At 52.3% G+C, this 26,746-nt stretch overlaps 1 protein-coding gene and 1 long non-coding RNA gene across 16 annotated transcripts in view; both read right to left on the minus strand.

Annotated features, from left to right (window-relative positions):
* The window catches only part of GTF2IRD1 (GTF2I repeat domain containing 1), a 139,152-nt gene that overhangs the window by 96,481 nt on the left and 15,925 nt on the right, over nt 1-26,746 (minus strand). The window lies entirely within an intron of this gene.
* LOC144579969 (uncharacterized) lies at nt 1,523-2,820 on the minus strand. Its single transcript, XR_013528740.1, has 3 exons — nt 2,779-2,820; nt 2,226-2,280; nt 1,523-1,645 (listed from the first exon to the last, which is right to left on the minus strand). It is a non-coding gene; the product is annotated as an uncharacterized LOC144579969 (long non-coding RNA).

Below are 26,746 nucleotides of genomic sequence, written 5' to 3' on the forward strand. Positions count from 1 at the left end.
CAGGTATCGCGTGCCGCCATGGCGGAGAGGCCAAGGGGCATCAGAGGTGCCCGAGGAGCCCCCGCTGTTCCTTGACTCAGGCCCTCGGCCAGCAAGTGAAATGTCTTCAAAATGACCTCAAGCCCCACTTCCTCTTTATTGAGAGACGAGATCTCGCTCTACTGCCCAGGCCGGATTGCTGTGGTGCGATCACAGCTCGCTGCAGCCTCCAGCTCCTGCTGGCAACCTTTTGGTTGCAACTGTAGGAGAGATTGAGTGAGACCCACCTAGAAAGCCCAGACAACTCTCAAACCGTGAAGAGTAAAAGACACGACCGCTGTTTGACACGGCTAAGTTTGAGCTACTATCAGTCTATGCAGTCCAAGATAAATAACGGAGACACCCTGAGGGCACACGAGGCTGATGCCACTGTACCCTCCAAGGCGGGGCAGCTGTTTGGGACAGTGGACGTGGCTTGAGCTCAGGAGTTCGAGACCAGCCTGGGCAATATGGCAAGACCCCATCTCTACAAAAAACTTAAAAGATTAGCTGGGTGTGGTGGCGCATGCCTGTAGTCCCAGCTACTCGGGAGGCTGAGATGGGAGGATCCCCTGAGCCAAGATCACACCACTGCACTGCAGCCTAGATATACAGCTTAGGGAGTCCACATCAATGAGAACAAAGTCCCTCGATGTGGGACAGAGCCGAGATGGGTCAGCTGGGACCTTCTGTTTGTCTCCTTTAGCTGGCTGGCATCTGTCACAGGAGAACCCGTCTACTAGAACGGCTCCTGGAGTTTGCCCTTCGAGACCTGAGATAGGCTCAAAAATGACCCCAAAAGACAGCCACATCCTAATCCCTGTTACCCTTATGGCAAAATCACTCTGCGGGTGTGATTAAGGATCTTGAGATAGGGGGATTATTCTGGCTTAGCAGGGGAGGTTCAAAATCACATGCATCCTTATAAGAAGAGGTCATGGCCGGGTGTGGTGGCTCATACTTGTAAGCCCAGCACTTTGGGAGGCTAAAAGGCGGGAAAATCACTTGAGCCCAGGAGTTTGGGGCCAGCCTGGGAAACATGGTGAGAGCCTAAAAAAAATTAGCCGAGTGTGGTGGTGCATGCCTGTAGTCCCAGTTACTCAGGAGGCTGAGATGGGAGGATTCTCTGAGCCCAGGAGGTCAAGGATGCTGAGAGCTGAGATCATATCACTGCCCTCCAGCCTGAGCCAACGAGTCCCCATCTCAAAAGAAAAGAAGAGGTCATAGCCAGGCACTGTGGCTCATGCCTGTAATCCCAGCGCTTTGGGAGGCCAAGGCAGGAGGATCACTTGGAGTCAAGAGGATCACTTGAGGCTAAGAGTTTGAGACTGGCTGGGGCAATACAGCAAGACCCCATCTCTACAAAAAAAATTTTTTAATAGGGTAGAGGAAGACTGGACACCCACACAGAAGAGCCGTCCCAGTGAAGATGAAGTAGAGAGAGATTGGAAGATGCTGGCCTTGAAGACTGGAGTGATGCAGCCACAAGCCTGGGAGTGCTGGCAGCCCCCAGGAGCTAGAAGGGGCCAGGAACAAACTCCCCGTGAGGGCCTCTGGAGGGAGGATGGCACTGCGGGCACCTTGATTTCGGCCCAATGGTAATGATTTTGGACCTTTGGCCTCCAAACTGTGAGAAGAGAAATTTCTGTTGTTCTTATAAAAACATGGGCAAAGGACATGAACAGACACTTCAAAAGGAAGTGTACATGCAGCCAACCGTCATACGAAAAAAGGCTTGACATCACTGATCATTAGCGAAATGCAAATCACAACCGCAACGAGATACCATCTCACACCAGTCAGAATGGCTGTTACTCAAGTCAAAAAATAACAGATGCTGGGCCGGGCACAGTGGCTCACACCTGTAATCCCAGCACTTTGGGAGGCTGAGACGGGCGGATCACCTGAGGTCAGGGGTTCGAGACCAGCCTGGCTCATATGGTGGCTAATAAACTCCATCTCTGCTAAAAAATACAAAAATACAAAAAATTAGCCAAGCGTGGTGGTGCATGTCTGTAATCTCAGCTACTCAGAAGGCTGAGGCAGGAAAATCGCTTGAACCCAGGAGGTGGAGGCTGCAGTGAGCTGAGATCGCAACGCTACACTCTAGCCTGGGCAACAGAGTGAGACTCCATCTCAGAACGAAACCAAAACAAGCAAGCAAATAACAGAGGCTGGTGAGGTTGTGGAGAAAAAGTAACACTTACACACTGCTGAAATTGCAAATGAGTTCAGCCATTGTGGAAGACAGTGTGGGGATTCCTCAAAAACCAAAAGACAGAAATACCATTTGACCCAGCAATCCCTTACTGGATATATATACTCAAAAGAATATAAATCATTCTACAATAAAGACACATGCACATGCATGTTCACTGCAGCACTATTCACAACAGCAAACACATGGAATCAACCCAAATGTCCATCAGTGATAGACTGGATAAAGAAAATGTGGCACATTACACCACGGAATACTATGCAGCCATAAAAAAGAACAAAATCACGTTCCTTGCAGGGACATGGATAGAGTTGGAGGCCATTATCCTCAGCAAACTAACAAATACCACGTGTTCTCATTTATAAGTGGGAGCTGAACAATGAGAACACATGGACACAAAGACGGGAACAACACGCACCGGGGCCTGTCAGCAGGCGGAGGGCGGGAGGAGGGAGTGGGTCAGCAGAAATCACTATTGGGTACTGGGCTTAATACCTGGGTGAAAAAGAATCTGTACAACAAAGCCCATGACACAAACGTACCTGTGTCACAGACCTGCGCTTGTACCTCTGAACCTAAAATAGAAGTTTAAGAAAAAGAAATTTGTTTCTGTTCCCCTCACTCTGTCACCCAGGCTGGAATGCAGTGGTGGGATCTTGGCTCGCTACAACCTCCGCCTCCTGGGTTCAAGCGATTCTCCTGCCTCAGCCTCCCAAGTAGCTCTGACTACAGGTGCCTGCCACCATGCCCGGCTAATTTTTGTATTTTTAGTAGAGACGGGGTTTCACCATGTTGACCAGGATGGTCTCGATCTCTTGACCTCTTGATCCACCCGCCACGGCCTCCCAAAGTGCTGGGATTACAGGCACAAGCCACTGTGCCCGGCCCGAAATTTCTGTTTTTTTTTGAGACAGAGTTTTGCTCTTGTTTCCCAGGCTGGCATGCAATGGCATGATCTTGGCTCACTGCAACCTCTGCTTCCCAGGTTCAAGGGAGTCTCCTGCCTCAGCCTCCTGAGTAGCTGAGATTACAGGCGTGCGCCACCACGCCCCGCTAATTTTGTATATTTAGTAGAGATGGGGTTTCACCATGTTGGTCAGGCTGGTCTCAAACTCCTGACCTCAGACAATCCATCCACCTTGGCTTCCCAAAGTGCTGGGATCACAGACGTGAGCCACCGGGCCTGCCTGAAATTTCTGTTCTTTTAAGGCACAGGTCTGTGGTCCGTGTTACAGAAGCTTCAGGAAATGAACAGTGGCTCCTTCAGTGGCTGTGCCCAACCTCACAAAGACAGTCCGCACCCTCAGGCCCTTGGACACTCAGTCCTCAGCTCGGACCTCTGCAGAGCTCAGGCCTGGGCTTGCTGGAGAGCTCTCCCATCTCTTCCCCCTTGGAAGCGCCACTAGCAAGAGCTGGATTTTTCTGGACACCAGGAAAGCGCCGCTGTGATTCAAGTCTCACTGCCCCATGGACCAGCTGGGGCGTTGGAGCCGATGGAGAAAAAAAAATACACCCAAGCACGTAAAAGGCAAAGGCAGGCACACACCCCACCCAAACACGGCCCCCGCACCATCCGCTGCCATATGCTTATTTCTTGAAAAAGAAGCTTGAGAGAACAAACAAAAAAGAAATTTCTCCCCTTCTGGAAGGGAGGGTATCCTTTCTCCCCAGCAGCCCCAGCCTCCCTCTGAATACCCCCTCTCCTGTCCCAGAGGCTCCCCAGTGGGGACAGAGTGGCCCAGGGGTCCTGGATTCCTGCCCCCTCCCCACTTTCATTGTAGCAAGGGAGAGTATTGCCGGCCGCAGCCCTGGCCTTCCATTCATATCTGCTCAGGTCGGGCTCTGGGCTGGGGCAGCGGGAGGAGGTCTTACACCCATCTGCAGTGCAGCAGAAGTTAAAACACCTGGGGTCTCACTGGGCGCAGTGGCTCATGCCTGTAATCCCAGTGCTTTGGGAGGCCAAGGCAGGAGGATCAAGCCCAGGAGTTAAAGATCAGCCTGGGCAACACAGTGAGACCCCATTTCTACAAAAAAATTAAAAAGTTAGCCAGGTGTGGTGGTGCATGCCTGCTGTCCCAGATACTCGGGAGGCTGAGGCAGGAGGATTGCTTGAGCCCTGGAGGTCGAGGCTGTAATGAGCTATGATTGCAGGACTGCAGTCCAACGGAGGGGACAGAGTTAGACCCTGTCAAAAATACCGGAGTTCCAGTCCTGGATCTGACCCCAAAGGCTCTCCTCCGAGTCCTCTGCCCCCCTCCTTGCTACCAGAGTTCCCCGTGTGTCCCGGCAGCTACAGACAAGACACTCTTTGCTTGGGTTGTCCTGACAACTGGTGTTTGGGGCAGCTGGGTCCTCCTAATCCCTGGAGAGAATCTGGAGATTCTCCAAGGCTCAGATTAAGGCCCGCCTTTTCCCCTAGCGGAGACAGGTGTAAGGACAGCAGGAACCCAATTCTGGCCGCTGAGCCATGAGGGACTTTTGGGAGAGCTGTCCTTGGCCTTAGAAAGGGACTGAAAGCAGGCTGGGCACGGCGGCTCCACCTGTAATCCCAGCACTTTGGGAGGCCAAGGCAGGAGGACCACCTGAGGTCAGCAGTTTGAGACCAGCCTGGCCAACATGGTGAAACCCTGTCTCTATTAAAAATACAAAAATTAGCTGGGTGTGATGGCGCATGCCCTGTAAGCCCAGCTACTCGGGAGGCTGAGGCTGGAGAATCACATGAACCTGGGAGGTGGAGGTTGCAGTGAGTCGAGATCGTGCCACTGCACTCCAGCTTGGGCGACAGAGCGAGACTGCATCTCAAAGAAGAAAGGAGAGGGGACTGAAACCAGGGATGTCCTCCTTCTCCTGCAGGTGACACCCCCGACCATGACAGCCAACTACTGGAATGAAAAGAATGAGCCCGGGAGGTGAAGGGGTGTGAGGACAGCAAAGAAAACTTGTGGAAGACCTTGGCCCTGAATGACCCCAGATCCACCATCTATGAGATTTGGGTGAGACTGCAAAAGTCCGTATTTCTTTCTTTCTTTTTTTTTTTTTTTTGAGATGAAGTTTCGCTCTTGTCACCCAGGCTGGAGTGCAGTGGAGCAATCTCGGCTCACCACAACCTCTGCCTCTCAGAGTCCAGAGATTCTCTTGCCTCAGCCTCCTGAGTAGCTGGGACTACAGGCACCAATCACCACACCCAACTCATTTTTATTTTTCTTTTCTTTCTCTCTTTTTCTTGAGACAGTCTCAAAAAAAAAGGCGCAATCTTGGCTCACTGCAACCTCTGCCTCCTGGGTTGAAGCGATTCTCGTGCCTCGGCCTCCTGAGTAGCTGGGACTACAGGCGTGCACCACCACACCGGGCTAATTTTTGTATTTTTAGTACAGACAGGGTTTTGCCATGTTGGCCAGGATGGTGTCGAACTCCCGACCTCAGTGATCTGCTGCCTCAGCCTCCCAAAGTGCTGGGATTACAGGCATGAGCCACTGTGCGTGGCCAAAAGTCCTTATTTTTTAAGGCACTCTTAGTGGAGATTTCTTTTCTTCTTTCTCTCTGTTTTTTTTTTTTTTTTTTGACAGGGCTATAGTTTCTTTTCTTCTCTCTCTCTTTTTCTTCTGTTACCCAGGCCGGAGTGCAGTGATGCAATCATACCTCACTGCAGCCTCCTGGACTCGATCTCCTGGACTCAAGCGGTCCTCCAGCCTCAGCCTCCCAAGTAGCTAGGACTACAGACGCCTGCCACTGCACTGGCTGACTTAAAAAATCTTGTTAGAGACAGGGTCTTACTATGTTGCCAAGGCTGGTTTTGAACTCCTGTTCTCAAGCAACGCTCCTGCCTTGGCCCCCGAAGTGCCGGGGTCACAGGTGTGAGCACCGCCCCCAGCCAGGGCTCCCGTTCATTTGCAGCTACAAGCATCCCGCTTCGGTCCGTCTTTACCATTTGCTCTTCATGCCAGGTCTTTTTCATAGCTCCCTTTCCAACTGCAGCTAAAGAGCCTTCATCCGATGTTGATACCCAGAGCAGGACTCCAGGATTCTGAGTGTGCTACAGTTCTTTATTTCGAGACAGGGTCTCGCTCCGTTCTGCCTCTCGGCTGGAGTGCAGTGGCCTCTAGCTCCGGAGCTCAAGCAATCCTCCTGCCTCAGCCTCCTGAGTAGCTGGGACCAGAGCATGCGTCCCCACACCCAGCTAAGCTTTTACGTTTACTTTTCTTTAGAGATAGGGTCTCACTATGTTGCCCAGGCTGATCTCAAACTCCTGGCCTCAGTCGACCTTCTCCCCTTGGGCTCCCGAAGTGCTAGATTACAGGAGTGAGCCACTGCACCCGCTCATTTTATGTTTTATGCTGAGAGCTCCGCCTCCCGTCCCACCACCCTCTGACTGTGATTGTAAAAAGGCACAAGATTCCGAAAAAATGGAAGTGACGGAAACAAAATGGAAAATTTGAAAAGATTAAAATATAAGTAATTCTTTAAAGAAAAAGTCCTCTATATTTCCGAAGCATCTTCGTTAGTTTAAAATATAGAAATGCATTATGGATAAGTTGTTCTGTTCAGCATCGCCACACACCGGCTACATCAAATTCAGAACTACGGTTTATTCAGATGTCACCAATTTTAGATTTAATCACATTTTAAACATTTAACATCTTTGTCACCAATGAAACCACAGTTTTTTAGGCTTTAAATAAGCTAGGCTTTCTTGTATATTTTTAAAAATTGTTTGAGTAATGTGGATAATTTATCTTTCTCTGGCTTTAAAAAAAATTCCTAGAGATTGCGAAAACAGAGCCGTACCTCCTCAGAAAGCGCCTGATCTCATCCGAGCTCAGAAGCTAAGCAGGGGCGGGTCTGGTTAGCTCTTAGGAGGGAGGCTGCGAAAACAGGTGTGACACTTTGGGGGACTTCGTATTTCTCCAAATATCAAGGAGATCTGGAAAGCCTTCCTATTCAGAAAGGGAACAGAGACAAAGAAAAGTCATCTCGGCCGGGTGCAGCGGGCACGCCTGTAATCCCAGCACTTTGGGAGGCCGAGGAGGGTGGATCACAAGGTCAGGAGATCGAGACCATCCTGACCAACATGGTGAAACCCCGTCTCTACTAAAAATACAAAAATTAGCTGGGCGTGGTGGCGTGCACCTGTAGTCCCAGCTACTTGGGAGGCTGAGGCAGGAGAATTGTTTGAACCTGGGAGGTGGAGGTTGCAGTGAGCCAAGATCGTGCCACTGCACTCCAGCCTGGCGCCTGGTGACAGAACAAGACTCTGTCTCAAAAGAAAAGAAAAGAAAAGAAAGAAAAGTTATCTTGTAATTCTCTCATCTATATCACTGAGTCCAACTTTTGTCTAATGCGTCTCATTGCTTTCCCTGTTTTTACAGACAAGGTCTTGCTACATTGTCCAGGCTGGTTTTGAACTCCTGGGGTCACGGGCTCCTCCCCACCCTCAATCTCCTGAGTAGCTGGGGCTACAGGTGCACGCCATCACGCTTGGCTGATTTTTTCATTTTCTGTAGCGACATGGTCTCGCTATGTTTCTCAGGCTGGTCTTGAACTCCTAGGCTCAAGCGATCCTCCTGCCTCAGCCTCCTGAGTAGCTGGGACTACAGCCGTGAGCCACCACACCCGGCTGAACGTGCTGGGATTGTATGGCAGACAGATGCTGTGGCTGGTACCTCCATCCCCATTTAACCAACTTCTCCCTGCTCTCTTCTATGGGGGCTGCACCACAAAATTCCTCCCATTCCTACACTCTCCTGCAGCCAGGGATGACCAGGAGACACAGTCTCACCAGCAAGGCATTCCCAAACAAAAGAGCAGAGTTTCCCTGGAAGCAGGCACTGGGGGCTCAGTACCCTACCCCTGTTCCCTGCCTGGTGGTCCACACCTCCTTTAGGCCAGGATGACCAAAGCCCTCGGCCAGAGGGGAGAGAGAGAGAGAGAGAGAGAGAGACAGACAGACAGACAGACAGACAGACAGACGGCATGGGCCCCTCTGAAGCGCCTGAGCAGCTGTCTGCGGCTGGACCACCCACCCATGCCTCCTGTTACAGGAGAAACCACTCCCTTCTAAGCCTCTGCTTCTCAGGTTACGCGCAACTGAACACATTCCTAACAGAAATAGATTCCACGGCAGTACAGGCGGATCACTTGAGGTCAGGAGTTCGAGACCAACCTGGCCAACATGGTGAAACCATATCTCTACTAAAAATACAAAAATTAGCTGGGCATGGTGTTGGGCACCTATAATCCCAGCTACTTGGAAACCTGGGAGGCAGAGGTTGCAGTGAGCCAAGATCATGCCACTGCAGTCCAGCCTGGGCGACAAAGGGAGACTCCATCTCAAAAAAAAGAGAGAGAAACAGATTCCATAGGATGCATTTTCTTTTTTTCCTTTTTTAAAGACAAGGTCTCACTCTGCACCCAGGCTGGAGTGCAGAGGCACAAATATAGCTCACTGCAGCCACACCCTCCTGGACTCAAGCAATCCTCCTGCCTCAGCCTCCCGAGCAGCTGGGACTACAGGAACGTGCCACCATACCCAGCTAATTTAAAAAAGCTTTTTTTTAGTAGCCAGGCATGGTGGCTCATGCCTATAATCCCAGCACTTTGGGAACTCCTGATCACAAGGTCAGGAGTTCAAGACCAGCCTGACCAACATGGTGAAACTCCATCTCTACTAAAAATATAAAAATTAGCTGGACACAGTGATATACACCTGTAATCCCAGCTACTCAGGAGGCTGAGGCAGGAGGACTGTTTGAACCTGGGAGGCGGAGGTTGCAGTGAGCTGAAATCGTGCCGCTGCACTCCAGCCTGGGTAACAGAGTGCAAAAAAATTTTTTTTTTTTTAGGAAGAGACGGGGTCTTGCTATGTTGCCCAGGCTGGTCTCAAACTCCTGCCCTCAAGTCATCCGCCCACCTTGGGCTCCCAGAGTGCTGGGATTATAGGTATGAGCCACTGTGCCCAGCTGCATCTATTCTTAAAGGTCTCAGTCTCCAAGACTCCACTGACGAATTCCACTGTCCATCAATCCTGGCCACTGAGGAAAGTGTGTCTCAGCATCTAATCCAGGTTTCATCCAATCTAGCACCCCCACTGCTGCCTTCCCCGGGCATCTGTAGATAGAAGATGCCTGGGTGCACAGCCCTCTGCCGTCACCCCGACTCACAAGCCTCTTTCCTGCACCCCAAGCCACCCAGCTCCGGGCTCTCGTTCAGAGGTGTCGGGAGGCAGCAAGCCTTCTACCCACGAACCTGAGGCCGGGAGAAGGCTCTGTGGGATTCTGGGAGGATGGGCTCAAGCACTGGATGGGGGTTGAAAGAGGCAATTTCTCAGATTTCAGATCCCTCATTACAGCAATGTTGTTAATAAGACAGAAATAGTCCCAAAGACAGACACGTCTGGAGAGCCACGTTCAAAGGATCACTATTCACAATAGCCAAAAGGCAGAAACCACCCAGGCATCCGTCGCTGGATAAACAAAACACAGCCTGTCCACACACTGGAATATTACTGAGCCTTAAAAAGGAAAGACGGGCTGGGCGCAGTGGCGCACGCCTGTAATCCCAGCGCTTTGGGAGGCTGAGGCCAGTGGATCACCTGAGGTCAGGAGTTCGAGACCAGCCCAGCCAACATAGTGAAACCCCGTCTCTACTAAAAATACAAAAACTAGCTGGGAATGGTGTCAGATTCCTATAATCCCAGGTACTTGGGAGGCTGAGGCAGGAGAACTGTTTGAACGCAGAGGTTGAAGTGAGCTGAGATCGTACCACTGCACTCCAGGCCTGGGCAACAGAATGAGACCCTGTCTCAACTGAAAAAAAAAAAAAGACCACGATGATACCCTCTCTCCAAATCCTGACTTCATGGCTTTGGTTCCTGAAGACCCGAGTTTCGTTACCATTAGGCTGGTAGAGAGTTTAGGGACACAGGCTTTCAGCCAACACAAGGGAACATTCCTAACTGGGAGAACGGTCCCAGAATGGAAGAACAAGCTGGTATGTGGGCACTGGGTCTCCATCCCTGAGGGCTGTTCAGTGGGAGCTGCCCACTTATCAAGGCCTCTCAGAAGGTCTTGCACCTGGGCGAAGCTGGCACAATCTATACGGCTCCTTCCTTCCACCAAGAAACCTGGCCTGGGGTAATTCAGGCAGAGCACAAGCGAGACAGTGCATATTTGCTCCACTTAGAAATGAGCCAAATTGGTAAATAAGATTTTTTTTTAAGAGACAGTCTTGGTCTGCCAACTCAGGCTGGAATGCAATGGCGTGATCATGGCTCACTGCACCCTCAAACTCCTGGGCTCAAGCCATCCACCAACCTCAGCCTTCCGAGCAGTTCCCTGCTAATTCAAAAAAAAAAAATGTTTTGTAGAGATGGAGTCTCGCTCTGTCACCCAGGCTGGAATGCAGTGGCGCGATCACAGCTTACTGCAGCCTCAAATTCCTGGACTCCAGCCATCCGCCTGCCTCCGCCTCCCAAGTACCTAGGGCCACAGGTGCGTGCCGCCACGCCTGGCTTTTAAAAAATTTTTTGTAGCGACTGTCTTGCTCAGTCGCCCAGCCTGGAGTGCAGTGGTGTAATCATAGCTCGTTGCAGCCTTAAATTCCTGGGCTCAAGCCATCCTCTGCCTCAGTCTCCCAACTGGCTGGGACTGCAGACACATGCCACCATGCCCAGCTAATTAAAAAAATAACAATTATAGAGATGGGGTCTTGCTATGTTGCCCAGACTGGGCTCAGGCAATCCTGCCCCGTTCTCCCAAAGTGCTGGGATTACAGGAATGAGCCACTGTGCCCCGCTTAAATAAGATCTTAAGAGCAAACTTCAAACACTTTGGAAAACAACTTCTTAGCACTGCAAAGTATCTGCTTAGCGTCACAGCACTGAGCTGGATGGGCCCCTCAACTAACCACCTGCATGTCCATCTAGGGAAACCAAGGCCCAGAGGGGTCAGACTGCACCCCAGATCTCTGTACACCCAACCCAGGCTCACACCACAATACCACATGCTTTCCTGTGGCCTTAACAGCTGTGCTGAATGCAAATTCCTTCCTGTTCACCACAGAACATCCTTTAGGGAAATCAGCTTTATTTCTTTGACTCTGGGCAGTAATTCAGAGGTATTGTAATTTCAGCGCATGGCGTGACCTGTTCCCACAGCACGTGTGTTTCCCCTGATTCCTCCTGGCTATTGGAAAAGGCATCAGACGTAGGAGCAGACCGCAAAGACACGCAACACCGTGACGGAATCTCGCAAGGACGATGAAAGAATCTGAGGTCACACTGTAGGATTCTACTTATGTAAGGTTCAAAAGCAGGCCACATTCTGAAGCCAAGAGACGGAACGGTGCTTACCGTGACAGGGTCAGGGAGAACGGCAGTAACTGGGAGTGGGGGGAGAGGGGTTGTCAACACCGTTTCTTGATCTGGGTGCTGGTTACCTGGGTAGTTTAGTGTGTGAACAGTTGTCAAGGTGTTCCCTTACAACAAATAGCTTTGTTCTCAATGAAAAGTGTGCCTAAGGCCAGACACAGTGGCTTACACCCACAATCCCAGCACTTCGGGAGGCCGAGGCGGGCAGATCATGAGGTCAGGAGATCCAGACTATCCTGGCTGACATGGTGAAACCCCGTCCCTACTAAAAATACAAAAATTAGCTGAATGTGGTGGCATGTGCCTCTAGTCCCAGCTGTACTCAGGAGGCTGAGGCAGGAGAATCACTGGAACTCAGGAAGAGGAGGGTGCAGTGGGTCGAGATCATGCCACTGCACTCCAGCCTGGCAACAGAGCGAGACTCCATCTCAAAAAAAAAAAAAAAAAAAAAAAAAAATTAAAATTTAGCCATGTGTGGTGGCACATGCCTGTAGTCTCAGCTACTCAGGAGGCTGAGGCTGGAGGGTCACTTGATCCCAGGAGGTTGAGGCTGCAGTGAGCTGAGTTTGCATCACTGCACTCCACCCTGGGATACAGAAGGAGACCCGTCTCAAAAATAAAAACCAGAAGTTTGTGGAAGACAGCCGACACCCAGTTAGATGAAAAGAAAAAACCAGCCGAACTGTCCCTTTTTAATCCCGCCCTATAAGTTCTACCTAGAGGGCTCCACCTCCAGCCTCCTCCGGCCCCTCAGCCCATCCTGCCACCAGGGCAGGGGCCACAAGAACCCCAGCTGGGAACGTCACTGGAGACAAGACCCCACGCCCGGGGCCACGCTTTTCCCAGCCCAGCAGCCCCGCAGCCGTGAGTTTCGCGCTAAATCCCAGCTCACCCCACAGAAGGACCCTGACGGCACACAGTCTTCTCAGCGAAGCGATCTGGTGGCGCTGTGACGTGTTTCAGGAGGTTTAATTTTAACTCTGTTCCCACCCTTCGCTCCAGGACTTATAATTCTATAAATTAATCCTGAGTTAATTATCCCAAATGCAAAGATTTACATGCAAAGATGTTTCCCCAAAGCTTTCACTTGGTGGATCCACGGGCACACACGCCCACACACGCAGGCACCCGGACGCGGCAGAGGCGGATTCCCACACTGGACCGGATGACCTCGGGCACACACATAGCGCAGCCCGCCTTGCGACTCCAGACCACGCATCCCAGGGCGGGATCCACGCCTGACTTTGCTTCCCTCTCCTTTTCATATTTTCTTTTTTTTTTTTTTTTTTTTGAGATCAAGTCTAGCTCTGTCACCCAGGCTGGAGTGCAGTGGCGTCATCTCGGCTCACTGCAACCTCAGCCTCCCAGGTTCAAGCTATTCTCCTGCCTCAGCCTCCTGAGTAGCTGGGACTACAGGCGTGCACCACCACACCCAGCTAATTTTTGTATTTTTAGTGGAGACATGTTTTCACCATGTTGGCCAGGATGGTCTTGAACTCCTGACCTCGTGATTCACCCACCTCAGCCTCCCAAAGTGCTGGGATTATGGGCACGAGCCACTGTGCCCAGCCTCCTTTTCTGTTTTTTCTAAATCACCTAGGGTAAATATTACGTTTATAATCTGGAAAAAAACAACAGAAACCTCATCCTTTAAAAACAAAACTAGGCCGGGCGTGGTGGCTCACTCCTGTAATCCTAACACTCTGGGAGCCAGAGAGGCGGGAGGATTGCCTGAGGCCAGGAGTTTGAGGCCAGCCTGGGCAACATGGCAAGACCCCATCTCCACCAAAAAATGTCAAATATGAGCCGGGCGTGGTGGCACCCGCCTGCCATCACAGCCACTCGAAAGGCTGAGGTGGGGGGATGGCTTGAGCCCAGGAGTTCAAGAATGCAGTGAGCCGGGATTGCACCACTGCGCTCCAGCCTGGGCGACAGAGCAAGACCTCATCTCTAAAAAAAATTTTTTTAATAAAAAATAGAGCAAAATGAAAACCAAAACCAACCATGTGACACAGCTGCTCCACCCCAGGACAGGAAAGCCGGCCCCAGGCTCGGGCAAAAGGGTTGTTCCAGGAAGCACAGGGTTTCATGCGGCTTCCAGGGGGAAGTGAGGGAGCCTCCAGCCTCTTCCCTGGAGGGGCTGGGAAGCAGATCTGAGGCCTGGCCGTGGGAAGCCCCATCTGCCCTTGGTCCAGGCTTCTGGGAGGTAGTGTCCCCCCTCCACGTGGAGGATGGGGTTTAGGAAAACAGGCTGTTTCCTCTCAGGACGGGCTGTGCCTGTGCGTCAGGTACTATGAACACTCAGAGACCCCCAAACTGCAGTTTCTCCATTTCTCTCCTGCCCTGCGAGGTGGGCACGAAAGGACCCATTCCACTCTCCAGCAGTACGTGGGTCCAGGCCACCCCAAGCCTGCTCCAGCAGGAGGGGAGGCCAGGATCAGCCAGGGAGACGGCTCGGCCGGTTCGGGTTTCCACCCTTGTTATTTAAAGCCTGGGCCTGGCTCCTGGCAGGCGGGCAGGGGCGGCTGCCTGCCTGCGTGACCAGGATGAGAAATCGCAGTCCTGACGCGGGCCTGCGTGCCTATGGCAACTGGCGTCGTGGCCTTGGAGACTAATCTCCGGGCTGTCGGCCGGCAGGGACTCTCGGGCAGGGCCACGGCTCCTTGCAGAGACCCTTGGCTTGGGGATTGGACAAGCCTCTCTTTCAGTGGAGGAGGGGGCGCCTGGCCAGGCTCACAGACCCACATGTTCCCACAGCCGCAGCCTCTGCCACACACACGTGGGGACGATCACACAGGTGGGGACACAGCCACAGGCTCACGGGCACCAATACTCTCACACTGTGTCCCACACGGCGCAGGGGCCAACAGCAGGTGCTCCTGCCCTTGAAGGATTCCCAGGCTGGCAGGGGATAAGAAAATGACAACCAAATAGACTCCTGAGGAAAAAAAGAAAGATTAAAACACACTGCAAGGCTTTGAGCTGAGTGATGGCTACATTAGTATACAGTGGGGGAAAAATATTCATCACATGGAATGTTTAAAGATTATGTGCTTGGATCGGGCGCGGTGGCTCATGTCTATAATCCCAGTACTTTGGGAGGCTGAGGGGGAGTGGATCACTTGAGGTCAGGAGTTCGAGAACAGCTCAGCCAGCACGGTAAAACCCCCCTCTACAAAAAATACAAAAATTAGCCGAGTATAGTGGTGCATACCTATAAGCCACTCGGGGGCTGAGACAGGAGAATTGCTTGGACCCAGGAGAGGAGGGTGCAGTGAGCCGAGATCACGGCACTCCAGCCTGGATGACAGCAAGACTCCGTCACTTAAAAAAAACAAGATTCATGTACTTTACTGGAAGTAAATTATACTTCAGTGAAAGATAAAAATAAGTGGTATGGAAGAAGCCCAGGACACTGGGTGAGGCAGTTGGGGGGGGGGGCTTCCTGGAGGAGGTGACACCCGAGCTGCTGGGAGCCTCCCAGGGGAGTTGTGTTTGCAGGTGAGGAGGGGAGATGGGCTCTGTGCCCGGGCCCTGCTCTTCTACAAGGGAGACGCCTTCCCTGCCCTGCCACAGCACCCACCTCCCCTAGAAATAAATGCTGAATAAATAAAGACCTGTTTGAAGGAGGGCCAAATTACTGACTGCCCAGGAAACCCAGCCGCCAGCCTGGGCCGCCCACGTGTCCTGGTCAGGGCTGAGCAGGGCCAGAGGCTGTGGGAGTGGGTGGGTGGGTAGGGAACGAGCCCAGCTCTGCATGGCTGGCGTGTGCAGGGCAGGGCAGGAAGTGGTGGGCAGAGACCAGCGTGGCCATTGGGGTGAGGCCAAGGACCTCAGAAGATCGGTCTTTAGGCAGAGGGCAGCCACTGCAGGGTGTGGAGCAGGGGTGGGACAAGGGCAGTGTGGGGGATCCCGGGAAGACACAGCGGAGGGACTGTCAGGTCATGCTCGGAGCCAGGGAGCCAGGAGCTGCCAAACCTGTGACATCCCAGGCCACAGAGAGCCAGGCCTGAAGCAGACAGCAGCAGGGCATGGGGGACCGGGCAGAGCTTTGGGACCAGGAGGGTTGGGGGGGTCCCAAGGGAGGCACCTGGAGTGATCCCCAGGTTTCTGATCCCAGGAGTTTGAGACCAGCCTGGGCAACACAGTGAGACCCCAACTCTAAAAAAAACAAAAACTCTTTCTAAAATTAGCCTAGTGTGGTAGCATGTGTGTGTAGTCCCAGCCACTCCGGAGGCTGGGCTGGGAGGGTTGCTCGGGCCCAGGAGGCAGACGTTGCAATGAGCCATCATCACGCCACCCCACTCCAGCCTGGACGAGACAGCAAGACCCTATCTCGAAAAAAAAAAAAAAGTGGGGCACGGTGGCTCACGCCTGTAATCCCAGCACTTTGGGAGGCTGAGGCAGGCGGATCACTTGAGCCAGGAGTTTGAGATCAGCCCGGCCAACATGGTCTCTACTAAAAATATAAAAATTAGCCCGGCGTGGTGGTGCGTGCCTGTAATGTCAGCTACTCAGGAGGAGGATGAGGTGGGAGGATTGCCTGAGCCCAAGAGTTCTAGGCTACAGTGAGCTATGATCGCTCCACTGCGCTCCAGCCTGGGTGACAGATCAAGACCCTGAATCTAAACACACACACGCACGCACGCACACAGGCACGCATGCACACATGCACACGCACGCACGCGCACACGCACACGTACGCGTGCGCACACGCACACACACGCACGTGCACACACGCACGCACGCACGCTCCAACTTTCCTGGCTTTACTGAGCAAAAGGGTGATGGTAATTCTGCTCTCGGCTGTGTGAGGGCCCCACGTGAGAACGTGTGAACAGGGCCTGGCACTGGGCATGTGGATACCAAGTGCCCTCTTGCTTAACAGCAGTGATGATGGGAGGACTGCTCATGCTGACATCACCCGCCGAGCTGCTGTCCACCACCCCTGACATCAGGTCTCGTGTTGCTCAAGGTGCATCTCTGTCCCTCCATGCAAGGGGTGGTGGGGGGATGCTGGATGGGAGATGCAGGCTTGGCACCCAGCTGGGGGTCAAGGACCCCGGGGAACCTGGTGCTCCCGCAGTTCTGGCTGAGTCCCGGCCTCTTATCTGGGCTCATGCGCGTGGGGCAGAAGTATTTATTTGTTCTCAGGCAGGCATCTGAAAAGCGTGGGGCTGGGTGTCAGGAGACGGTGGGAGGAAACCAGCTCTGGGGTGGTGCCAACCCCTGGGGCCAGGTGGCACGGCGGGGGGGGGGCGGGCGCTGGGATCCTGTCTCCCAAGAACCCTTCCCTTGCCAGACGTAAACATGCCTTCTCAGAACAACGCAGATGAAGAACATCAGGCCTTTTCTTGTCGGGAAAAGGCGAGACGGGAAAAGCTCCATTACTTGTGGGTGATCTAATCCTGGAGCGCTGGCTCACAGGGCCCCCAATTCCTGCACGCCTGGTGTGGCTCACTCCCCGACCTCTACCCACCCAGGCCCCTGCAACCGCTGAGCCAACAGGGGTGAGGAAAGGTGACCCAGGCAGCCTACACCCTGCCATGGCTGGGGAATGGCCCACTTGCTACATAAACCTGAGCATTGGCACTGCCCCTCCCTGGGCCTCAGTTTCCTCATCTGTCAATGAAGAACCTGCACTAGAAGTTGTCCGAGGGACTTGTCATCCTTAGCCCCAGATGGAAGGACCATCACGCCTCCTCCCTCCCCGGCACCTGGCCTCCTCACCTGCCCTGACCTACTCCAAAGCAGTCATTATAGTCACCCCATTACAGTCACCTGGCCCTCCCCATGCCCTTTTGTTTTGGAGTCTCACTCTGTACCCCAGGCTGGAGTGCAGTGGCGTGATCTCGGCTCACTGCAACCTCCATCTCCCAGGTTCAAGCAATTCTCCTGCCTCAGCCTCCATAGTAGCTGGGATTACAGGTGTACACAAATACACCTGGGTAATTTTTGTATTTTTAGTAGAGATGGGGTTTCACCATATTGGCCAGGCTGGTCTCAAACTCCTGGCCTCAAGCAATTCTCCTGCCTCGGCCTCCCGAAGTGCTGGGATGACAGGTGCGATCCACCACGCCCAGCCTGCTCTTGCTTTAAACACTGCCCCATCCTCGAGAACGCTTTCATCCTCTATTCCCCATTTCAGAGGCCCTAGGCCCAGTCTTGGGCCTACGCACACCCCCAGTCCTTGTCCTCGTCTTTTACACGCTGTGGGACACTGAGTAAGTGCACATTTTCACCACACCTGTTGGGACACAGAACTTGAGTGGGGTGAATCAGGCCCACTCCTTGCCCTGAAGCTGCTGGGTGGGGAAAGAGAAGCTGAAATTTATAAACAGTGACCAAAGCCAGGTGCGGTGGCCCACGCCTGTAATCCCAGCACTTTGCGAGGTCGAGGCGGGCGGATCACCCGAGGTCAGGAGTTCGAAACCAGCCTAACATGGAGAAACCCTGTTTCTACTAAAAATACAAAATTAGCCGGGTGTGGTGGTGCATGCCTGTAATCCCAGCTATGTGGGAGGCTGAGGCACAAGAATCGCTTGAACCTGGAAGGAGGAGGTTGCAGTGAGCTGAGATCGTGCTATTGCACTCCAGCCTGGGCAACAAGAGCAAAAATCTGTCTCAAAAAAAAAAAAAAATTATAAACAATGATCAAAGATCATCAGCCTCACCTGGGGAGTGACCATGTGTGGGCACATCCAGGGTGGATGGCTGGCATCCGTCCAGGAGCACCGGCCCCAAAGGCTGGGTGGCTGTTCAGCAGAGGGACTGGGGTCAGGGGCAACTTGGGCAAAGGCTGGAGGCAGGCGAGTAAGGTGGGGCACCAGTGAGATCTGGGAGGCTCGAAGGCAGGAGGGTCACTTACGCTCAAGAGTTTGAGACCAGCCTGGCTAACACAGTGAAACCCTACCTCTATTAAAATACAAAAATTAGCTGGGCATGGTGGCCCATGCCTGTAAATCCCTGCTACTTGGGAGGCTGAGGCAGGAGAATCGCTCAACCCAAGGAGGCGGAGGTTGCAGTGAGCCAAGATCGCGCCACTACACTCCAGCCAGGGTGATAAATTGAGACTTCATTTAAAAAAAAAAAAAAAAGGTTCAGAAGGCTTCTGGGCGGGGCGTGGAAAAGGCAGACATCCACCAGGAACTGGGGCTTGCCAGGCCAGGCTGGGCTGAGCCATGATTCAGTAATAAAAATAACAACTAGCTGTCATCAGCCCCTTCGCTGGGGCCTGGGCGGGACCAACCAAGCCCCATCAGCCCACACCTACGCCATCCCATTTTACAGACAGGAGTCCAGAGCATCAGGATTAGGTCACTTATAAGTATCCACACCGTCCAACTGCAAAACAGCCACGCCCCCCTGCCCCCGCCCCCACCCCCACCCCATGCATTGGAGAGGAGGCTGTCTCACACAGGCGTCTATCAGTTATCAGGTGTCCGGACCACACCTGCCACCTCCATGCACAGACATCTCAACAGATGCTCATCAGTGGGCGCCGCTAGCCCATTCATTCATTCCACAAACACCAAAGCCCCCACTGCAGGCCCACTGTGTGCTCCAGGCCAGGAATGCCACCAGACAGGCAGGATTGGGCCACACAGTCCAGGAAGTCAGTCCCCTGTCCCCCCGGCAGGTGACTACACATCAGAGGGTGGCTTGATGGCCCAGTCCTTGAGGAATGGCACGCCTTGTTTTGCATCTGGGTGTGCACACACACACACACACACACACATCCGGCCCTTTCTCTAACACCTGCATTACTTCTGCCCCTGCCCTCACCTGTCAGAAAAGCATGGCCACCTCCACCTAAGCCCGGCTCGCCCGAGCCTCTGGGCAGGTGGTGTAATTTCATGAAGCAGCCCCTCCTCTTCCAAACCCAAGGACAGAGCAACTTGAGAGGAGTCCAGCCCGGGCCACACCCTCCCCTCCCTAAGGTACAGCAGGGCAGCCCCTCACCAAAAGCCTGTGGTCTCAGGAACGCACGGGAGTCTGGGTCTAGTGGAGGCTGTGTGATGCTAGAGAACTTGCTTCCCCTTTCTGGGCCCCAATCCCCTCCAATGAAGACATAATAACACCCTGTGCCTTCCTTACAAAGTAGAGGTGGGAGGTGAGGGTCAGGCCAAATGGACAGGGGTTGAGGATCATTTTTCTTTTCTTTCCTTTTTTTAAGAGACCGAGTCTTTTGCTCTTTCACCCAGCCTATGATCAATGGCATGATCATAGCTCATTGCAGCCTCCGACTCCTAGGTTCAAGTGGTCCTCCTGCCTCGGCCTCCCAAGTAGCTGGGCCTAGAAGTGTGCGCCATCACATCTAGCTACTTACTTTTTGTAGAGATGGAGTCTTGCTATGTTGCCTTGGCTGGTCTCAAACTCTTGGCCTCAAGTGATCCTCCCAACTCCTTCCTGAGTATCTGGGACTATAGTCACACGCCACCATAACCAGCTATTTTTTTTTTTTTTTGTAGAGATGGAGTCTTGCTGTGTTGCCCAGGCTGGTCTCAAACTCCTGGGCTCAGGCAATCCCGCCTCAACCTCCCAAAGCGTTGGGATTACAGGCCTGGACCACTGCACCCAGCCAGGTCATTTTTCCATGTAAACCCCACTTGGGCCTCAGGGCTAGCTCAGCCTGTGGTGGCATCTCCGAGAAAGCACAGTCGCGCTGTGGCCATCAGCGACAGGAGCAGCCCTACCAGCATGACAGTCCTCTCCCCTTTTTCTGGATGAGAGGCTCAGAAAAGCTGGGGAACTTGCCCAAGGTCACAAAGCACAAACAGGGGGCAGCTTCAAAGCAAAGTCTGCTGGGATCTGGAGCAGACATGCCCCTGAACCCCTACAATGTTCCCTGCAGAGCCCCCAAGGCGTGGCTCACTGCCAACCCCACAACCCAGTCCCACTGTCCACACCAGTGATTTGCACAGAAATATTTGCTCCATGCCAGACTGGCTCTCCCACCAGCTCATTACTTCAGACACCTCTTTTCTGCCTTCCCTGCTAGAGGCCGAGGGCTTTCCCCACCACAGGGGGCTACGGTGAGACCCGAGGTGAGCTTCCTGCAGGCACTGTGGGCCCTGAAAACCAGAGGGGACCCCATAGGTATGAAAATATCATTTTTTCTTTTCTTTTTTCTTTTTGAGTCTTGCTCCATTGCCCAGGCTGGAATGTAAGTGGCATGACCTCAGCTCACTGCGACCTCCGCCTCCCGGATTCAAGTGATTCTCCTGCCTCAGCCTCCCAAGTAACTGGGATTAAAGGTGCCCACCACCAGGCCCAGCTAATTTTTTTTTGGATTTTTAGTAGAAACGGGGTTTCACCATGTTGGCCAGCCTGGTCTCGAACTCCTAATCTCAGGTGATCTACCTACCTTGGCCTCCCAAAGTGCTGGGATTACAGGCATGAGTCACTGCACCCAGCTGAAGATATCGTTTTCTGAGCCAAAAACAGGGCCATAGGTAAGTGCCCTGTGCTACCAAGGTCCACGGCTGTCCGGGATGGTGGGTGGGTTATGGAAGGTTTCTGGAAGTGGGCAGGCTCCCCCCCCGGAGACCCCAGACCCCAGGTGGTTCAGTCTGCCTCCCCTCATCTGCAGAAGTGGGCGCTAAACCAAGAAAATAGGAGCAAAGCTGGGCACGGTGGCTCAAGCCTGTAATCCCAGCACTTTGGGAGGCCGAGGCGGGTGGATCACAGAGGTCAAGAGATCGAGACCATCCTGGTCAACATGGTGAAACCCCGTCTCTACTAAAAATACAAAAAATTAGCTGGGCATGGTGGCGCGTGCCTGTAATCCCAGCTACTCGGGAGGCTGAGACAGGAGAATTGCCTGAACCCAGGAGGTGGAGGTTGCGGTGAGCCGAGATCGCACCATTGCACTCCAGCCTGGGTAACAAGAGCGAAACTCTGTCTCAAAAAAAAAATAGAAAGAAAGAAAATAGGAACAAAGAGTCATGGGTTCACGCCCAATAAGAAGCCCCAAGGCCAGGCACAGTGGCTCACGCCTGTAATCCCAACATTTTGGGAGGCCGAAATGGGAGGATCACTTGAGGCCAGGAGTTCGAGGCAGCAGTGAGCTATGACTGTTCCACTGCTCTCCAGCATGAGTGACAGAGGAAGACCCTGTCTCAAAAAGAAAAAAAAAAAACAAGCCCTGGGCTGCCACCAGGCCCACCTACCACCCTCCACACCCATCCTCACGGAAGTTTCCAGAGCTCTTGGCAGCCCCTGGCTGGTGGACAGAGCAACACCAGAATAAAGCCGGGGGAACTGAGTCCCTGAGACTGGGTGCCCCCCCGGGAGGGGATACCACCCAAGATCTCCCCCCGCCCCCAACCAGGGTGACCCCAATTCTACCTTTGCTGGGATCGGCCTGGACACATCATTAGGCTTGGGGGTAACTCCAGGTAGTGTTGGGAGCTACGAAGGGCAGAAACCAGTGCTCTGTTCTCCTGTCCGTCTCTGGGGGCCGTCAACCATTCTCACAGTCTCTCACAACCAGACGCTGGCCAGCCTGCACCACACTCTCTCCGCTGCGGTGCCGCAGCTGCCCGGACCCTTCCCTAACCCCCTCTACTCCGTCCAGCACATGCGGCTGCAGAGCGTCCCTCCAGCTGTGGGGCCAGCATGGACCCATCCAGCCTCCAGAACCAGGAACAGGAGACAAGGGAGGCTCCAGGGGCACCTGCAGGAGGGCAAGGAGGCCCGGACCAAGAGCTATGGATGTGGGTTATTTATTTTCTTATTGAGACAAGAGTCTTGCTCTGCTGCCCAGGCTGGAGTGTGGTGCTGCGATCTCGGCTCACTGCAACCTCCACCTCCCGGGTTCAAGCAATTCTCGTGTCTCAACCTCCCAAGTAGTTGGGACTACAGGCACCCAACACCATGCCACGGGCCCCCCACCACCATGCCTGGCTAACTTTTTTGTATTTTTAATAGAGACGGGGTTTCACCATGTTGCCCAGGCTGGTCTCGAACTGCTGACCTTAAGTGATCCTCCCGCCTCAGCCTCCCAAAGTGCTGGGATTACAGGCGTACACCACCTCGCCCTGCCGGATGTGGTTTTAGATCTTGATCCTTCTAACTCTAGAACCTTAGTCAAGTGTCTTCCCAGCCCTGGGCCTCAGTTTCCCCATCTGAAAAAGAGAAAAGGCCAGTATATTCTGAGGTTCTAACATTTCCAGTTCTAACATTTTGTGGCTCCCTCCATCCAAGAGGCTCAGGAAATGCAGAGGGGTTAGGACGCCCAAGGAAGGAAAAAGAGGGGCGCCCCACTGCAGCCCCTGGCCCCGACCCTGGCACAAGTCAGGTTGGCCAACTTGACAAACCAAATCTCACGATCTGTAGAAGGGAAGATAGCACCAACTAGAACAAACTCGATGGTGAAGTCCAAATGGAGGGACTCGGGAAAGGCCGCTTCCAAGTCTAGGCCCCTTTTTACCTGGGCATAATACCCATGCACTGAAATACAATTCTTTTTAACATACAGTTCTATGAGGTTTTTGTTTGTTTGTTTTGAGACAGAGTCTTGCTATGTCACCCAGGCTAGAGTGCAGTGGTGTGATTTCGGCTCACTGCAGCCTCCGCCTCCTGGGTTTAAGCAATTCTCCTGCCTCAGCCTGCTGAACAGCTGGGACTATAGGGGCGTGCCACCTTGCCCAGTTAATTTTTGTATTTTTAGTAGAGATGGGGTTTCACCATGTTGGCCAGGATGGTCTCGATCTCCTGACCTTGTGATCTGCCAGCCCCAGCCTCCCAAACTCCCAAAGTGCTGGGAGGTCAGCCACCGCACCCAGCCGCTTTTTTCTTAAATACTTGAAAAAGATAGAGACAGGGGTCTTGCTATGTTACCCAGGCAACATAGTTTGGTCTCAAACCATCCCCCCACCTCAGCCTCCTGAGTAGCCAGACCATAAGTGCATGCCCCTGTGCCTGGCTAATTTTTAAATTTTTTGTAGAGACGGGGTCTCGCTCTGTCGCCCAGGCTAGAGTGTGATGGCATGATCATGGTTCACTGCAGCTTTGAACCCCCAGCCTCAAGCAATCCTCCCACCTCAGCCTCCCAAGTAGCTGGGGCTACAGCAGTATGCCACCACACCTGGCTAATTTTTTGCTGTCTAAGCTGGTCTCAGATTCCTGACCTCAAGGAATCCTCCTGCCTCAGCCTTCCGAAGTGCTGGGATTACAGGCATGAGCCACCGCCTCTGGCCATATTTCTATGTTTTCACAAATGCATGCAGTCAAGTAATTGCCACCATAATCAAAACACATTTCAGTTCCATCCCTCCAAAATACTCCCCCACTCTCAGGCAAACTTTGATCTACTCCCTGTCCCTAATCTTGCATTTTCTAGAACCATATGAATAGAACCAGAGGCTGGGCATAGCAGCTTACACCTGTAATCCCAGCACTTTGAGAGGCCAACAAGAGAGGATCACCTGAGGTCAGGAGTTCAAGACCAGCCTGGCCAACATGGCAAAACCCCATCTCTACTAAAAATGCAAAAAAAAAAAAAATTATTCAGGTGTGGTGGTGGGCACCTGTAGTCCCAGCTACTTGGGAGGCTGGGGCAGGAGAATTGCTTAAACCCGGGAGGCAGAGGTTGCAGTGAACTGAGATCATGCCATTGCCCTCCAGCCTGGAAAACAGAGAAAGACTCTGTTTCAAAAAAAAAAGGGAAACCCACATAGGAACAGAACCAGCCAGAAGCAGCCTTTCCGGTCTGCTTTCTTCCCTTAGCACAATGCTTGTGAGGTTTGCTCGTGGTGGTGTGATACCCACCATTCATCCTTTTTCACTGCTGACTAGTATTCCACGGTATGGATGTTCTAGTTCGTTTATTCACTGAGCAGTTGGACATCGGAATTGTTTCTACTTTGGGGCAATTATGAATAACGCCACTATTGATATTCCTCGTTAGGTTTTTATGTGAACCCGAGCTTCCATTTGTCATGGGCAAATACCTAGTCATACCATAGATGAAGGCTTAACTTTATGAAGAAGTCGCCAAAAACTCATAGAGACAATCATTAGCAATTGCCAGGGGCTGGAGTGGGGGTGCTGGGGAGTGCAGAGACTGCTAACGAGGTAAGGGGCTTCTTTCCGAGTGACGAAAATGTTCAGAGTTAGATGGTGCTGATGGTTGAACAGCTTGATAAAGATACTGAAAACCGTGCACCACATACACTAAAATAGCGAATCTGGCCGTGTGTGGTAGCTTATGCTTATATATCTCAGCACTCTGGGAGGCTCAGGCGGTGGAGCACTTGAGTCCAGGAGTTTAAGACCAGCCTGGGCAACGCAGCAAAACCCCACCTCTCAAAAAATACAAAAATTAGCCGGGCATGGTGGCACACACCTGTAGTCCCAGCTACTCAGGAGGCTGAGGCAGGAGGCTAGCTGGAGCCTGGGGGACGGAGGCTGCAGCAAGCCATGATTGTACCACTGTACTCCAGCCTGGCCAACAGAGCAAGACCCTGTCTCTAAACAACCAAATAAATAAAATGGTGAATGTTATGGTATAGTGATAGCATAATAATTAATATGATAATTTAAAAAGTTATTTTTGGTAGAGACAGGGTCTTGCTAATACATATGCCCTGTCTCTACGCACACACAAAAAAATTTAAAAATTAGTTAGGTGTGGGGGCGTGAGGCCTGCAGTCCCAGCTACTTGGGAGGCTGAGGCAGGAGGATCCCTTGAGCCCAGGAGTTTGAGGCTGCTGTGAGCCGTGATCCCACCACTGTACTCCAGCCTGGGTGACAGAGCAAGATCCTGTCTAAAAAAAAAAGAAGAAAGAAACACCCCAATGTCCGTAACTGATGAACAGATACACAAAATATGGTATATCCATTAAGTGGAATATCATTTGGCCATAAGACGATGGGAGCATTGACTCACGCCACAGTACGGAGGAACCTTGAACAAACAATACTCCCAGAGAAAGGCCGGACACAAAAGCCCCCATATGACATGATTCCATCTCCATGAAACGCCCAGAATAGGCGCATCTACAGAGACGGAAGGTAAACTCGCGGCTGCCAGGGGATGGGGGAGGAGGGAACGAGGGCCAACTGCTTAATGGGTGGAGATTCTTAGGAGGATAAAACGCTCTGAAATTAGACAGTGATGGGTGCTGCACAACTCTGTGAGTGTATTTTAAAAAGCACTAAATTATACACTTTAAAGGAATAGTTTTTAAATAAACTTACAAAAAAAAAAACCCCAACATGGTAGAGAACAGTCAAGTCCTCAGAGAATCACTGAACCCCCAAAAGCCCCACTGAGCTCCTACCCCAGCCTCCAAATACCTTCCATATTTTCTCTTTCTTTTTCTTTTCTTTTTTTTTTTTTTTGAGACCGAGTCTCATTCTGTCGCCAGGCTGGAGTGCAGTGGTGCAATCTCAGCTCACTGTGACCTCTGCCTCCCAGCTTCCAGAGGTTTTCCTGCCTCAGCCTCCTGAGTAGCTGGGACTACAGAGACATACACAACTATATATTTTCTTATGAGGAATAAACTCCTCTTTAACTGTCAGGTTTACTATCTAAAGTCTGCCAGGCTTTATACATACATACACACGTACATACATACACACGTACATACATACATACATACGTACATACATATGTATGCATATGTTTAAAAATATATATTTTTATGTTTTATAGAGATAGGGTGTCACTATGTTGCCCAGGCTGGTCTCGAACTCCTACACTCAAGCAATCTGCCCATCTTGGCCTCCCAAAGTGCTAAAATTACATGCCCGAGCCACCACACCTGGCCTGGCTTAACATTTAGGTATTTACTATATTTACAGTGGGGATTTTTATTACCTGTAGCCAAATGCAGCCCTAAGTGACAGTGATGGTCCCCTCTTTGCCATGACCAGGATTCGGGGGGCTCTGTACGCTGAGGGGTAAAGCTCCAGGCTGGCAGTCAAGATTCAGTGGAATGTCAAGTAATCAGGCCTTGTCACCACCAGTGGCCTCAGGAATTCACACACAGGTGCATATACACACCCATGCATGCACACAAGCGTGTGTGTCTAAGTGGCCCAGAGGCAACCACCTGAAGCCAGGAGTTCAAGACCAGTCAGGTCCACATGGTGAAACCCTGTCTCTACTAAAAATACAAAAATTACCCAGGAGCAGT

This window comes from Callithrix jacchus, chromosome 2 (genome assembly GCF_049354715.1).
Source record: "Callithrix jacchus isolate 240 chromosome 2, calJac240_pri, whole genome shotgun sequence".
NCBI classification, from domain to species: domain Eukaryota; kingdom Metazoa; phylum Chordata; class Mammalia; order Primates; family Cebidae; genus Callithrix; species Callithrix jacchus.